The following is a 16506-nucleotide window of genomic DNA, read 5'->3' as shown; positions in this document are numbered from 1 at the left end:
GTGAGTGAATGGAGGCAAGTGGGTTTCATGACCTGACGTGCTGTTGGAGTGTGAGCCAGATAAAGTTTATGAAGGAATCCAGAAAAACCGGTTAGCCGGACTTGAGTCCTGGAGGTGGAAAGTACACTGGACTCCGCAGGAGGGGTGGGGATATTTGCAGTTTTGAACTGCAGCATCGGCGCGCCTCTGGCAAGACGGTGATATAGTGATGGTAAAAGTGTTTCTTCATTTTTTGGGTCACCTTACATTGGTGGGAGACGGCTGGTGGCCTGGTGGTTAACGCTCTCGCTTCACACGGTGAGGGCCTGGGTTCGATTCCCAGCCAGAGTAGAAACATTGGACGTGTTTCTTTCAACCTGTTGTCTATGTTCCCCATCAGTAAAATGGGTACCTGGGTGTTAGTCGACTGGTGTGGGTCGCATCCTGGGACACTGACCTAAGGAGGCCTGGTCACAGACCGGGCCGCGGGGGCGTTGACCCCCGGAACTCACTCCAGATAAACTCCATATATATATATATATATATATATATATATATATATATATATATATATGTCGTGCCGAACAGGCAAAACTTGCGATTTTGGTTTAAATAGCAATGCTCTTCTTGCCGAATAAGGCAAGCAAAAATTTGTGTATGCAATAATTTTGCAAAAAATCATTCTGAGAATAATGAAAAAAAAATATATTTCATTGTGTTTATTATTAAATTACTGTAAAGTTACCTAAAATATATTTAGTTGGATTAGGCTAACTTAAGTTGTGCTTGTTATAATAAGGTTAGGTAAGTTTTCTAAGGTTCTTTTGGTACAAAATTATTAATGTTTACATTAACATAAAAGAAAACAATATATCTTTAAACGCATAAGAGAAATTTTTTAGAAAGGACTTAATTTTAAATGAGTTCTTGTTAACTGACTAATTTTTACCTATTCGGCACGACATATATATAAAATGTCGTTGCCAAAGATATTTAAAGGTATTTAGAGAATTTTAGGGTTGCTGAAATAAAAAATGGCAGTATTTTTTCAAACTGGCAATAACGCGTTCATATATATATATATATATATATATATATATATATATATATATATATATATATATATATATATATATATATATATATATATATATATATATATGTGTGTGTGTGTGTGTGTAGTAAGAATTTGTATATACAGATAGTTTTAATAAATATTAGATTTCTACCTTCGAATGATTTTATATGTAATAAAAAGGCTTATATCAGCAACGATGTGAACAGGAGTGCAGTTATAGAGACTAAAACGTCATGTAGTTTTAAAAATAGGTTAGAATGGGTGTGGGTGTGTGTGAGTTGGACCTGACTAGTTTGTGCTACTAGGTCTGATGCCTTGACCTGACTAGGTGGGCCATTGCGCTAATCCGGGGGAGGAACATGACCTGCTTCGCATGGGTCAGTAGGCCTGCTGCAGTGTTCCTTCTTTCTTATGTTCCTCACAAAGGATTTGCTTAAACAATCCCAATGCAATTTGCTACATTTGTGGCGAATACTCTTTGCAAAAACAAAGTATAAACATCCCTGATTATGTAAATCAAGCTTATCTTGCTAATTTTGTTGAGGCACTTGGAGTTTAAGACAAGTCTTGGGCTCCCAGTATAGTTTGTAAGACTTGTGTTGAATGCTTACGACACCTTAAGACAAGCCTAGGTTGATTTTAATGTTCATCAATAACGGGCATTACTTAAAGCTCAGGAGAAGATATTCTCCAGTAATTGATGTGATTCTAGTGATTACAAGTTTTATTAACAATGTCAGTAATATTTCAATTTTGTACTTGTTCAAATTAATCTTATGGGGAATCAACCTTGTTTTAGAATGCATAATTATTATTTTCAAATGGATGAGAGGAAGCATTCTTTAGTTATTCAACATTAATAAACCTCACTGTTCAGAAAAATTGGCAAATTGGGTTTTATACCAGCCAGTACCATTATGAACTTTGCTTTCAGGAAGTCACACCGGGAGGCAAAACTTTTAAGCCGATCAGTAAATCATTCTCTGGTTAGGCACAGATTCCTGTGATTCAAGTATTTTTTAACTATTTTTCTATATTGACAAATTTGTCTTCATGCAAAGAAGACTCAATGAGCATTATCCTGGCAATAAGATATATCAGTCTCACTGACCACCTTAAAACTCAGTCTTGAAGGGTGATGGATTGATTACATCATTTTCACATCTCTACTGCTCCTGCCAACTTTTTGGTTCTCGACTGAAGAAACCTGCTGTGTAGGCGAAACCTTTCAGAGTAAAGATATCTAACTGTTGCACATGTGTCTTACCAACCTGTCAGTATTGTATACCATTTTAATATTCACTCTTCACCTATACAATGGAATTTCACTCTCCGCAGCTGTCGAATTGGAAAACACAGTTTTGTGAATGCAGTGGTACCTCGGTATACGACAAGCTCCCGACTTGAAGAACTATGCAAGTGTATTATTGTAAGTGCTTTCGTAAGTGTATTTTTGGGGGTCTGAAACGGATTAATCTACTTTACATTATTCCTTACGGGAACAAATTCGTTCGGTACTCGAACGGCACTCGAACAGCTCTGGAACGAATTAAGGTCGTATACCTAGGTATCAGTGTATTTGTAGCTCAGCCACTGAGGATTTTGGGAGTTATCTGAATTATTCCAGGTTACTGGAGAAATTTTCACTAACCGTGGTCATAGGGCACAAGCACATGCCATTTATTCCAAGAATTTGGATTTAGTGACCGTGCAAAGGCGTTGAAAAATTGAAGCCTATCGGATTAGGCTTTCTCGAGTTATGAGGGAAAGAAACATGAAAAGTTGGATGAAATAATGAAAAGTTGGATGAAATGAAAAGTTTGGTGAAATAATGAAAAGTTGAATGAAATAGTGAAAAGCTGGATGAAATAATGAAAAGTTGGACGAAATAGTGAAAAGTTGGATGAAATAAAGAAAAGTTGGATGAAATAATGAAAAGTTGGATGAAATAATGAAAAGTTGGATGAAATAGTGAAAAGCTGGATGAAATAGTGAAAATCTGGATGAAATAATGAAAAGCTGGATGAAATAATGAAAAGTTGGATGAAACAGTGAAAAGTTGGATGAAACAGTGAAAAGTTAGATGAAATAGTGAAAAATTGGATGAAATAATGAAAAGTTGGATGAAATAATGGAAAGTTGGATGAAATAGTAAAAAGCTGGATGAAATAGTGAAAAGTTGGATGAAATAATGAAAAATTGGATGAAATAGTGAAAAGTTGAATGAAATAATGAAAAGTTGGATGAAATAATGAAAAGTTGGATGAAATAGTGAAAAGCTGGATGAAATAGTGAAAAGCTGGATGAAATGGTGAAAAGCTGGATGAAATGGTGAAAAGCTGGATGAAATAGTGAAAAGCTGGATGAAATAGTGAAAAGCTGGATGAAATAGTGAAAAGCTGGATGAAATAGTGAAAAGCTGGATGAAATAATGAAAAGCTGGATGAAATAATGAAAAGCTGGATGAAACAGTGAAAAGCTGGATGAAACAGTGAAAAGCTGGATGAAATAGTGAAAAGCTGGGTGAATAATGAAAAGTTGGATGAAATAAACAATCTGGCAGATATTTAGAGGTGCCGATGAAAGATGATTCTAGGCTCTACATCTTTTGGTTTCCTCTTTAACAGAGAGTAGAGCGCCCTTGGCTGGGTTGGTGGTCCATTCAGCTTACATACCGAGGGGTCCGTGTTTCAATCCCCGGCATGGCTGGAAGAGTTGGCCATGTTTCCTCCGGGCATGCCTAAAAAATGAATTGAAAAACTACCTGTAGTACTTCTACTACTGCTACTACTACTGCTACTACTACTACTGCTACTACTACTACTGCTACTACTGCTATTACTACTGCTGCAGGTACTGTTCCTACCACTATGACTGTCTCTAGTGCTAATACTGTTGCTACTATTACTGCTGCAACTGCTGCTTCTACTATTACTACTACTACTACTACTACTATTACTGCTGCTACTGTTCCTACAACATTGACTGTTACTAGTGCTACTACTGATGCTACTACTAATACTACTGCAACTGCTACTGTTGCTTCTACTACTACCACTACTGTTACTGCTGCTACTGTTCCTACTATATTTCTAGTGCTGCTACTGCTGCTACTACTACTACTACTATTACAACTACTAATACTCGTCCTACTACTACTACTGTTACTACAAATAATAATAATAACAGTAATAATAATAATAATAAATTTCATTGTCCCCTTGACTCCATTTAATCTCCAGCGGAACTTCAATTAACATCCATCTGAAACATACACACAGCTTAGGACGCCCCGGGACAAGACTCTATGTAAATAAACACAGGTTTCCTCTGCCTCTCCCCAATTTCCCACGGTGGATGGGTTTTTATGCGCTGTTGGGCCTGGCGCGGCACTTTTGTCTGTCAAGTGGCATTTGTTTTTCTTGGTCTTCACAAATGCGCGCCAAAACGGCCGCGCGGGAAAAATGAGCTATCTAAAATCTGGCCTTAAAGGATTTTTTTTTCGTTTAATATCTGTCACTAAAGATTCGTGGAATTAATAATATTTTTAAATAATTGCTGATGTATTTCATTATTATTATTATTATTATTATTATTATTATTATTATTATTATTATTATTATTATTATTATTATTATATTTTATTAATACATCTTGTCATGTAGGGGGGTATCAGAATGAATGATTAGGGGAATATGGGGGTAAGAGAAGGGAGTTAGTAGGTAGGGGACAGGCGAGGCAGTAGGAGGGATGAGTGCGGAGGTAGGTAATGTGAGGTCACTGGTGACTACATCTTCACCTTTCATTACTCTACCCACCACACTACTCACCCTCTCACTACTTGAAATAAAATAATGAATAAAAGAGCAAATAACGGGGACAGTGAATATTACTATTCTACTCAAACACAGTTTATTATTAAGTTCTTGTACAATAATATATTTGGGAACAGGAGAACATCATTGTGTTTTAGATAAATGGGGTGGTACACATAAGCAGTGAGACAGGGAACACAATCAACTAGACGAAAATGAATATAACTTACAATGTGGTTCAGAGGACAGTTCACCACAGGAACTAAGCCACAGGTCCCAAGACCTACTCAGCACGAGTACTGCTCCAAGCCAGTACTCTGCCCAATGTCTCCAACAGTCTCTCCTCCCAAGACTCTCCAGCTCAGCTCTGCTCACAGGCCAGAGCTCTGCTCGACTCTCCAGCAGCCTTCTCCCTGCTCAGAGCTCTGCACCCAGGCCAGAGCTCTGCCCGAATCTCCCGATCATGCTCTTCCTTGGGCTTATATGGTGGTCCAAGCACACCCCACAACCACGTGTATGACCTGACGCCTAGGTCTGACGCCGTCAAGAACAAAATACCTCAGACGTGGGCGTGGCTACCCGACATTTGCCAAGGCAGGTGTGACCATATAATTGGTTAAAATTAGGTCTCCCCAGAGACCTCACAAGCCCAGCTGAACTACATCACATCCCCCTTTCTCCCCCAATTTAAAATGTCTGAGAACTAGGACAATTTGTCCTAAGTTATTAGACTATTTTAATCCTAACCCCTTAAATCTATTACAATACAAAGACAAAATTATACATAATACAAAATTATTCAATTACATATATTTCCCTCAAACTCCTCAACTCCCACAAGGCAGTATAATCAGCACACCTCACAGTTGACCAGCATAATAGTTCCTCTCTGGTGCAAAGCCTCCTTACCCGTCATTTCTCCTTAAACCTAAATATCGGGCTCCAGTGCCTTCCCTACTTCTACTAGAAATTCACTAGTCAATGCTAGTCACCCTCGCACGTTATCCATTGGGCCAAATCTCTCTAGGCTTCTTTGGTGTGGAAAACTGCTCCAGTGGGTTGCATTCTTTCAAGTAACTGCAACTGAACCACTTCACGACCACCAAGGTAGCATTTTCAGCACATTTCACATGCACACTTCAACATCTGAAAATCGAGACAGAGCAGGCATTGCAGCTAAGACCCTCCATTATCCTATGCCACTACTAGGATTCACTGGCCTCATAAAACAAGGCGGCCATAATCACTGGACCGTTTTCAAGGTCACCTTATTTCACACAGGTAATACTAACACTTCTCGCAAGTCAAAGTAGGCTGGGGACATCTCACACTCTTAATAGTCTGTCATGATTGGCAGGGCATCCCCGCATACCGGTCGTTCAGGTCGACCAGCAAGGCAGGATACACCTCCATACCGTCCTTGATAGCAGGCTGGTCCCAGCAGCTGGAGTCCATCTCTGCGGCTCATGTCCTTCCACATCTCCGAGGATGGCAGCTCCTTCATAGTAGATTCTCCTGTCCTGGCACACCAGCCAGGATCCCTCACACACCAGTGCAGCATCACTGCCATCTCCTCCTGAGCTAGGGAGCATTGCAGCATCACAGCATGGCTACTGCATCATAGCATGGTCCCAACATCTCAATATCCCGGCACAGTCCCAGCATAGCAGACAGCATCACAGCATGGCCACAGCATAGCAGACAGCATTACAGCACAGCCACAGCATAGCAGACAGCACCACAGCACGGCCACAACATAGCAGACAGCATCACAGCAGTCAACATCCCGAGCCCTGCGCCCCAGCAGCAGCTCCTCTTTGCTCAGAGCTCTGCACCCAGGCAAGAGCTCTGCACGAATCTCCCCTGCTTAGCTGTTCCTTGGGCTTATATGGTGGTCCAAGCACACCCCACAACCACGTGTACGACCTGACGCCTGGATTTGATGCTAGTGACGAACAAAGGTGCTGAGACTTAAGCCGGAAAGGCGTGGCTGACAGACGTTTGCCAAGGCAAGGTGTGACCATATAATTGGTTAAATTAGGTCTCCCAAGAGACCTCACAAGCCCAGCTGAACTACATCACACGTTTCCTTGTAAAAATGATATACTAAATGGTTATAAATGACCATAATTTTTAAAGGGGTGGACCGGTAAGCCAGCGGAAGGCCTCGGTCAGATGACCAAAAGCTCCAAAGCCGGGCCATCATCTGACTAAGACCCGTGTCAGGAAACACTTGTCCTGTTTCCTGATGAACCTTACCTAACCTAACCTAACCTAACCTGGAAGGCAGGGTTACCCGAAAATAAACACTTTCATCATCATTCATTCCCTCACTGTCTTGCCTGAAGCGTGCCTACACTATGGTTAAAAAATGCAGCACATCAACACCCACCCTTCAGAGCGCAAACACTGTTTCCCACCTCCAGGACTCAAGTCTGCCCTGCCGGTTTCCCTGAATCCCTTCATAAATGTTACTTTGCTCACACTCCAAGAGCACATGAAGTCATAAAAACCATTTGTCTCTACTCACTCCTATCTAAGATACTTGCTGGAAGTTCAAGCCCTTCGCACACAAATCTTCCTTTAACCCTTCCTTCCAACCTTTCCTAGGCCAACCTCTAACCCACCTTCCTTCCTTTACAGATTTATACCCTCTCCAAGTCATTCTGTTTCGTTCCATCTTTTCTAATGTTCGAACCACCTCAGCAGCCCCTCGTTAGTCTTCTGGATAATACTTTTAGTAACCCTGTACCTCCTCCTAATTTCCAAACTACAGATTCTTTGCCTTATATTCACACCACACATTCCCTCAGACATGACATCTCCACTGCCTCCAGCCTTCTTCTTGTTGCAACATTCACCACCCATGCTTCACACCCATATAAGAGCATTAGTGTCACTAAACTCTCATACAAGGATGGGTTGAACGAGTAAAGCCAACTGAAAAAGAAGGCACTTCACAGCCATAAAAAATTTCCTGCATGAGGTTCAGTGGGAGAGAGAACTGGTGGGAAAATCAGTCAATGAAATAATGAAACATGTGACAAAGTGCAAGGAGGTAGAGGAGGGGTTCGTACACAAGGGCAACAGAAACACTTGGAAGAACAGAACGAACCCTTGGTTCACCCAACAGTGTAGAGAGGCCAAAAGTAAGTGTGCTAGAGAATGAACCCGTTAAAATAAGGAAATTAGTCGAAGAGCCAGCAACGAATATGCAAAGATAAGGAGGAGACTCAGTGGCAATACGAAAATGACAGCATTGACAGCGAAATCTGACCCGAACCTGTTATACAACTACATGAGGAGGAAAACAACAGTCAATGACCAAGTAATAAGGCTGAGGAAGGAAGGAGGAGAGATCACAAGAAACGACCGAGAAGTATGGCAAAAGCTCAATGCGAGATTTAAGAAAGTATTTTTAGTGGAGACAGAAAGGACTCCGAAAAGCCGGAATGGTAGGGTACACCAACAAGCGCTGGACACAATACACACAACTCTCCGTGGGCCCTGAGAGAGGGAGCAGGTACTCTGTGTGTGCTACCAGCAACAATCTTCAACACATCTATCGAAACAAGGCAATTACTTGAGGTGTGAAAGACAGCACATGTAGTCCCAATTTTTAAGAAAGAAGACATACAGGCAGCATTAAACTACAGATCAGTGTCACTGACATGTATAGTATGCAGAGTCATGGAGAAGATTATCAGAAGAAGAGTGGTGGAACACCTAGAAAGGAAAGAGCTTATACAAGATAACAAGCACGGTTTCGGTGAAGGAAAATCCTGTGTCACAAACCTACTGGAGTTTTACGACAAGGTGACAAGTAATACAAGAGGGAGAGCGGTGGGTAGATTGCATTTTCTTGAATTGTAAGAAGGCTCTCGATACAGTTCCACACAAGAGATTAGTGCAAAAGCTATAGAAGCAGGCAGGTATAACAGGAAAGGCAATGCAATGGATCAGAGAATACCTGACAGGAAGGCAACAACGAGTGATGGTACGTGACGAAGTGTCAGAGTGGGTGCCTGTAACGAGTAGGGTTCCTCAAGGATCAGTCCTAGGGCCTGTGCAGTTTCTTGTATATGTGAATGGCATGCCGGAAGGAATAAATCTAGAAGTGTCCCTGTTTGCAGACGATGTGAAGTTAATGGGAAGAATTCAGTCGAATGAGGATACGGTAGGACTATAAAGGGATCTGGACAGGCTGCAAACCTGGTCCAGAAACTGGCTCCTGGAGTTTAATTCCATCAGGTGCAAAGTCATGAAGATTGGGGATAGTCAAAAATAACCACAGACGGGATACAGCCTAGGAAGTCAAATGCTACAAAACTCACTTAAGGAAAAGGATCTTGGGATGAGCATCATACCGAACACAACTCCTGAAGCGCACATCAACCAGATAACTGCTGCAGCATATGGACGCCTGGCAAACCTAACAATAGCGTTCCGATACCTCAGTAAGGAATCGTTTATGGCTCTGTACACCGTGCACATCAGTCCCACATTGGAGTATGCAGCACCAGTATGGAACCCACACCTGGTCAAGCACGTCAGGAAATTAGAGAAAATATCAAAATGGTATACAATACCGACAGGTTGGTAGGTAAGACACATAGGCAACATTTAGGCAACTTTATTCCGAAACGTTTCGCCTACACAGTAGGCTTCTTCAGTCGAGTACAGAAAGTAGGCATAAAGTTGCCTTAATGTTGCCTATGTGTCTTACCTACCAAGAAATTAGAGAAAGAGCAAAGGTTTGCAACAAGACTAGTCCCGGAGTTAAGGGGTATGTCCTACGAGGAGTGGTTAAAGGAAATCAACTTGGCGACACTGGAGGACAGGAGGGATAGGGAGGACATGATGACAACGTATTAAAATACTGAGAGGAATTTACAAGGTGGATAGAGACGGGATGCTTCAGATATGGGACACAGCAACAAGGGGTCACAACTAGAAGCTGAAGATTCAGATGAGTCACAGGGATGTTAGGAAGTATTTCTTCAGTCACAGAGTTGTCAGGAAGTGGAACAATCTGGAGAAAAATGTAGATGAGGCAGGATCCATATATAGCTTTAAGAAGAGGTATGATAAATCTCTTGAAGCCTGGAGAGAGTGAGCTTAGTTGGGACCAGCGAAGAGGCGGAGCCAGGAGTTATGACTCGACCCCTGCAACCACATATAGGTGTGTGTACATACATACAGACACACACACACACACACACACACACACACAGACACACACACACAGTGTCACTGACATGTATAGTATGTAAAGTCATGGAGAAGATTATCAGGAGAAGAGTGGTGGAACACCTAGAAAGGAATGATCTCATCAACAGCAGCCAACATGGTTTCAGGGATGGGAAATCCTGTGTCACAAACCTACTGGAGTTCTATGACATGGTGACAGCAGTAAGACAAGAGAGAGAGGGGTGGGTGGATTGCATTTTCTTGGACTGCGAGAAGGCGTTTGACACAGTTCCACACAAAACATTAGCGCAAAAGCTGGAGGACCAAGCAGGGATAACAGGGAAGGCACTACAATGGATCAGGGAATACTTGTCAGGAAGACAACAGCGAGTCATGGTACGTGGCGAGGTGTCAGAGTGGGCACCTGTGGCCAGCGGGGTCCCACAGGGGTCAGTCCTAGGACCAGTGCTGTTTCTGGTATTTATGAACGACATGGCGGAAAGAATAGACTCCGAAGTGTCCCTGTTTGCAGATGACGTGAAGTTGATGAGAAAAATTCATTCGATCGAAGACCAGGCAGAACTACAAAGGGATCTGGACAGGCTGCAGACTTGATCCAGCAATTGGCTCCTGGAGTTCAACCCCACCAAGTGCAAAGTCATGAAGATTGAGGAAGGGCAAAGAAGACCGCAGACGGAGTACAGTCTAGGGGGCCAGAGACTACAAACCTCACTCAAGGAAAAATATCTTGGGGTGAGTATAACACCAGGCACATCTCCTGAAGCGCACATCAACCAAATAACTGCTGCAGCATATGGGCGCCTAGCAAACCTCAGAACATCTTAATAAGGAATCGTTCAGGACCCTGTACACCGTGTACGTTAGGCCCATATTGGAGTATGCGGCACCCACAACTAGCCAAGCACGTAAAGAAACTAGAGAAAGTGCAAATGTTTGCAACAAGACTAGTTCCAGAGCTAAGAGGTATGTCCTATGAGGAGAGGTTAAGGGAAATAGACCTGACGACACTGGAGGACAGGAGAGATAGGGGGGACATGATAACGACATACAAAATACTGAGAGGAATTGACAAGGTGGACACAGACAGGATGCTCCAGAGATGGGACACAGCAACAAGGGGACACAGGTGGAAGTTGAAGACACAGATGAATCACATGGATGTTAGGAAGTATTTCTTCAGCCACAGAATATTCAGGAAGTGGAATAGTTTGGGAAGCGATGTAGTGGAGGCAGGATCCATACATAGCTTTAAGCAGAGGTATGATAAAGCTCACGTTTCAGGGAGAGTGACCTAGTTGCGACCAGTGAAGAGGCGGGGCCAGGAGCTTGGACTCGACCCCTGCAACCTCAACTAGGTGAGTACACACACACACACTATTCCTGGGACTCTCAGTAATATAATACAATAAAAGACTAACGCTATTAGTGTCCATTACGTTAGGTTAGGTAAGGTATGTCACGTAGCTCGCTTGCTAGCGCACTCAGCTCACACACTGAGGTCCGTGGTTAGATCCCCGTTATGGGTGGAAACATTAGGAAGTGTTTCCTTAAGACACCTGGTGGCTCTGTTAGCCCATCAGTTAAATGGGTATCTGGGTGTTAGTGGACTGGTGTGGGTCGCATCCTGGGACAAAACTGACCTGATTTACCCGAAATGCCCAGCATAACAAGGATCTTTCTATATAGTAGTATGTGATTGATGTCAGCTATGGTCTGTATACCTTGTACATGTACTGGTAGAAATAAAGATTTATTATTATTATTATTATTATTATTATTATTATAGACCTACCTGACATCACTGTCGATCGATGCAGAATTATTGTTGAAAAGTACCTCATCTCCTTACAATTGTTTTGGTAAGCAATTCTCGGCTCCAGTGAGCCGGGGTGAGAGTGTAAGAAAACCTGCCTCGGTCAGATGACCAAAAGCTCCAAAGGCGGGTCATCATCTGACTAAGACCCGCGTCAGGAAACATTTGTCCTGTTTCCTGACGAACCTTACCTAACCTAACCTGTCCTTGTAGAACTCTATGGACACTGCTCGCCATGGAAGTCTTTTTTCAAGGGAGAGAGGGAGGGAGGGAGGTAGGGAGGGTGGTTAATGAGGGAGGGAGGGAGGGAGGTTAATAAGGAAGGGAGGGAGGGAGGTTAATAAGGGAGGGAGGGAGGAAGGGAGGTTAAGGAGGAAGGGTGGTTAAGGAGGGAGGAGGGAAGGAGGTTAGGGTTAGGGACGGAGGGGGGAGGGATGTTAGGGTCGGATGGAGGTAGGGAGGGTAGGGAGGGAGGGAGGAAGGTTAGGGATGGAGGGAGTGAGGTTAGGGTTAGGGAGGGAGGGAGGTTAAGGAGGGAGGGTAGGGAGGGAGGGAGGGAGGAAGGGAGGTTAAGAAGGGAGGGGGGAAGGAGGTTAGGGTTAGGGAGGGAGGGAGGGAGCTTAGAAATGGAGGAAGGGAGGGAGGTCAGGGAGGGAGGTCAGGGAGGGAGGTCAGGGAGGGAGGGAGGTTAATAAGGGAGGGAGGGAGGAAGGAAGGTTAAGGAGAGAGGGAGGGTGGGAGGGAGGTCAGGGTGGGAGAGAGGTTAGGGAGGGAGGGGGAGGGATGTTAGGGTGGGAGGGAGGTAGGGAGGGAGGGAAGGGAGGTATGGAAGGAGGCTGTTCTCTCATATCATGGAAACCAATAGACAGATTGTAATGAAACTTTCCTAAGTTGTTCTTCTATGTGTGACACTTGATCATAACAAAAAATGGAGAATTTCATAATTAGGCTTAATTCATTCTCTGCTCAGTCTGCTGAGTGATTTTCTGTTGATTCTGTCCCGACACCTGGTGGCGGAGTTTTGTTGAATCAGCAACAATGGCGACTGCTGTTTGCCGGCGAGTTAACACTGTCTGCATTGAGCTATTCTGTGGCTCGATAACCAGTGCTTCGATGCATGTATTACTACCGACGATCATCCATGATACAAATGGCATCCAGCAAGAATCACTGTGTGGCGTCGGCTTGAATGGCATTTCCAGGATCTTCAAGTTTTGTAACACAGAGAATTACGAGCGGGTAGTGACCCAGTATCAGGATATACGTAAGCAGGTTACCTCTGCTGTGACAGTTCAGTTACATGACGTATCTTGATATTATACGTGGGTACGTGTGCGTAATGTGCCTTTCGAGGCCGATGAAGTGGATATCCGGGAGGCGTTTGAGCGCTTTGGGACGATCCACCTGGCCACCATGGGTAGGTGGTCTGATGGCCTCTATGTTGGTCTCCAGGAAAGGTCATTTTCTTTGAAAATGACACTGCGCCAGCCGATATCGTCGTACACGCACCTAGCGGACTTTCATACCCAGGTGTATGTCACGTATTCTGGCCAGAGAAGAACTTGCTGACTGTGCGGCGCTGTGGATCACATGGCGGCACAGTGTGTTCAGCGACAGCTGTTGGCTGGGCGTGATCTTCGTCCGAACGGAGAAGTGCCCCGTCGGGCTCCAGGAGAAGAGATGGTGGACGATTCACTGCGTCTGACATCGTGGAGTTCTGAGGTCGATCGGGCGGCGCTACTAGAGTCATCTTGTATGACTGCCAGGGACTGCCTCTCTTGATGATGTGGGACATGTGAGTAGTGTGCTGCCTCTAGCAAGAGAGGCAGGTGACATGGAGGCCACTATTGTATCTGCTTTGAGTGACCTTTTAGCATCATAAGAACATGATTCTGTGACGTGTGTGCCATTGCTCAAGTGTTCAGATGGGGTGCAAGTAAGCTTCGAAGGTGTTGATAAGATAGCTGAAGTCAGAGAGTTCATACTGTTGAGGCTGAAATTCACGAGGGGAAAACTCCCGGTACAGACAGGTCTGAGGATGCTGTTTCTACGAAGCGTGCGGCGACCCTGCCGACTCCGATGATGTCTTGACCCCTGGGCAACGTTCAGGGAAAAAGACGTGGTCGGTAGTCACGGGCAGGGGGTCGAGCAGTTCCAGGAAGACAGGTAAAATCAAGGAGATTGTCAAAGGTGGGGTGAGTGCCTTGGGTGCTTGCCGACGCAAGAAGGGAAAGGGAGTAGTGGCCCCTAGAGGAAAGCCACCTTTGGCACAGTTAGAAGTGTAACTATTAATGTTAATGGTTTGAAGTCTGTCCAAAAGTGTGTGGAAGTGCATGAGTGGTTGACACGTTTTGCTGTGGATGTGTGTTTTTTGCAGGAACATAATCATAAGGAAGTTCGTTTGAGATGGATGGTTATGATAGTTATGTGTCCCACTCAAGACATCTGAAAGGAGGAGCGGATATGTTAATAAAAGCGACCAGCCCGTTTGTGATGAGACATTGGGAGGAGGGAGGGAAGGGGAGGGTGGTGCGAGTAGTGGGGTATTGGGGTAGTAGGAGGGTGGGTTTTGTAGGGGGTATACAGGCAGGCAGAACATGATGCTAATATTAAAAATACTTTCGTTAGAGACGTCTTAGTGTATTATTTGAGGTCCCTGCCAGAAATTACAGTGGTTGGTGGAGATTGAAACTGTGTGGTGCGTCGTAAAGACGTTGAACTGAGGGGGGCGGATTATTGTTCACTTCTTTTGGGTGACTTGTTGTCTGGGCTGGGGTTGAGGGATGTGGGTGGAAGAGTGGAATGGAGGATTGAGCATAGTTTCATGCGTAGAGGGTATGCGGCGCATACCCTCTACATGTTGAATGTCTTTTTCTCTGATCATCACGGAGTTTTTGCGGAGCTCGACTGGGGGATTCTCCCGAAACGTTTTCAAGGATACTGGAAGTTGAACACGAGGCTGTTGCAGAGCACAGATGGTAGAGCACTGTTTGCGGATCTATGGGCATCGATAGAAGTTGAATCCTGGGAGGGGTGGGATTTAGTGCAACATTGGGACGAGATTTTGAAGCCTCAAATTAAGGACTTTTATGTGCAACAGGGTAAGGAGGCCAATCACTTGGGGTACCTGGAGGGTCAACTACGGCAATGTTATGCACAGGGAGAGGCGTCTGGGGTTTACCCAGTGGATGGGATTAACACTATTAAAGATCAAATTCAGGTACTGAAAGACAAGCGTTTCGATGGGGTTCGCATTTCGGGTGGGGTTGAGGAGGCTTTGTGGGGTGACAAGCCGTCTGCCTGTGTCTTACGAAGTCAGACACGAGGGGGTAAGGCGACTGGAATTATGAGTTTAGTGGTGCAGGATGCAATTGACGGGTATAGTGAGGGACAAGACTTAACGACAACTGAGGGGACAAGTTTTTATGTCGATAAATGGAGTAAGCTCCAAATGCAGAGTAAAGGTGTGAGGGAGCATGCAATACAGGTAATGAGGAAGGGAGTATGATGCGTGTTAGATGATCACGATTGCCTTCTCATCTGTGGACCTATATCTGAGGCAGAGGTGTGGGAGACGCTACAGGGAATGAGTAAGAGGAAGGCGCCAAGTATTGATGGCATCCCTTGTGAATTTTATATGCAACATTGGGAGGTAATTCGGGGTTTCATGGTTCGTTTACTCAATGCGATGAAGGAGGGTGGGGTGTTAGGTCTGTCTCAGAGTACGATTGTTTTGGTGTTAGTGATGATATGTGACGTGCCATTAGCTCGTCCCATATCGTTGATGTGCAGTGACTATAAGCTATATGCGAAAATTTTGATGAATAGGATTAAGAAAGTGTTTGATAAGGTGATCCATAAGGGTCAATTTGTTGTACCAGGTAGGTCGATGTATGATGGTCAGGGAATATCAGGGAGTTTGTTGAGGATTGCGAGGAGAGAGGGGGGGTGTTCTGGCTTTAGATCGGAGAGCTGCTTTTGATAGTGTGGAAAGGGAGGTCCTGTGGAGATTTACGAGATGGCAGGGATTTGGAAATGAGGTTGTCATGTGGGCCCTTTTGTTGTATAATGGGGCGGGTTTTAAAGTGCAAGTTAATGGGAAGTCAGGGGTTTTCGTACCGTTGAGCAGGGGCATCTGTCAGGGATGCCCCGTGTCTCAAATGCTTTTTGCATGTCTACAAGACCTGTTTTACTGGACTGTATATGGACGGGGAGTAGATTCGTCTTGAGGTTTGGGCAGTGATCGACCGGCCCTTGTGGGTTATGGGAATGATACTGCTGTGCTATTACGTACGAGGGAACACTTACGTATTGTTGGGGAACTTGTTAGTGTAATTGGCGAGGCGACGGGGCTGTGTTAATAGGAAAAAATCGAAGATTATGGATTTGGGGGAGTGGGTGGGGGATGGGGTGGACGGTAGTTGATCGTCTCACTATCTGGGGTGTTCATTATATGTGTGAGGTAGACTAGACACGGGCGTGTAATTCAGGGAGGGTTGTAGATGGTGTCTTGGGGCGCTTAAATAGTTTCCGGCCGCGACATTTAATCTTGGATCAGAGGGCAGTGGTCATTAATGTCCTGCTTTACAGCAAAATACGGCATGTTGCTG

This window comes from Cherax quadricarinatus, chromosome 57 (assembly GCF_038502225.1).
Source record: "Cherax quadricarinatus isolate ZL_2023a chromosome 57, ASM3850222v1, whole genome shotgun sequence".
Taxonomy (NCBI): domain Eukaryota; kingdom Metazoa; phylum Arthropoda; class Malacostraca; order Decapoda; family Parastacidae; genus Cherax; species Cherax quadricarinatus.
The sequence above is the reverse complement of the archived record's forward strand: the minus strand, read 5'-3'. Positions refer to the sequence as shown.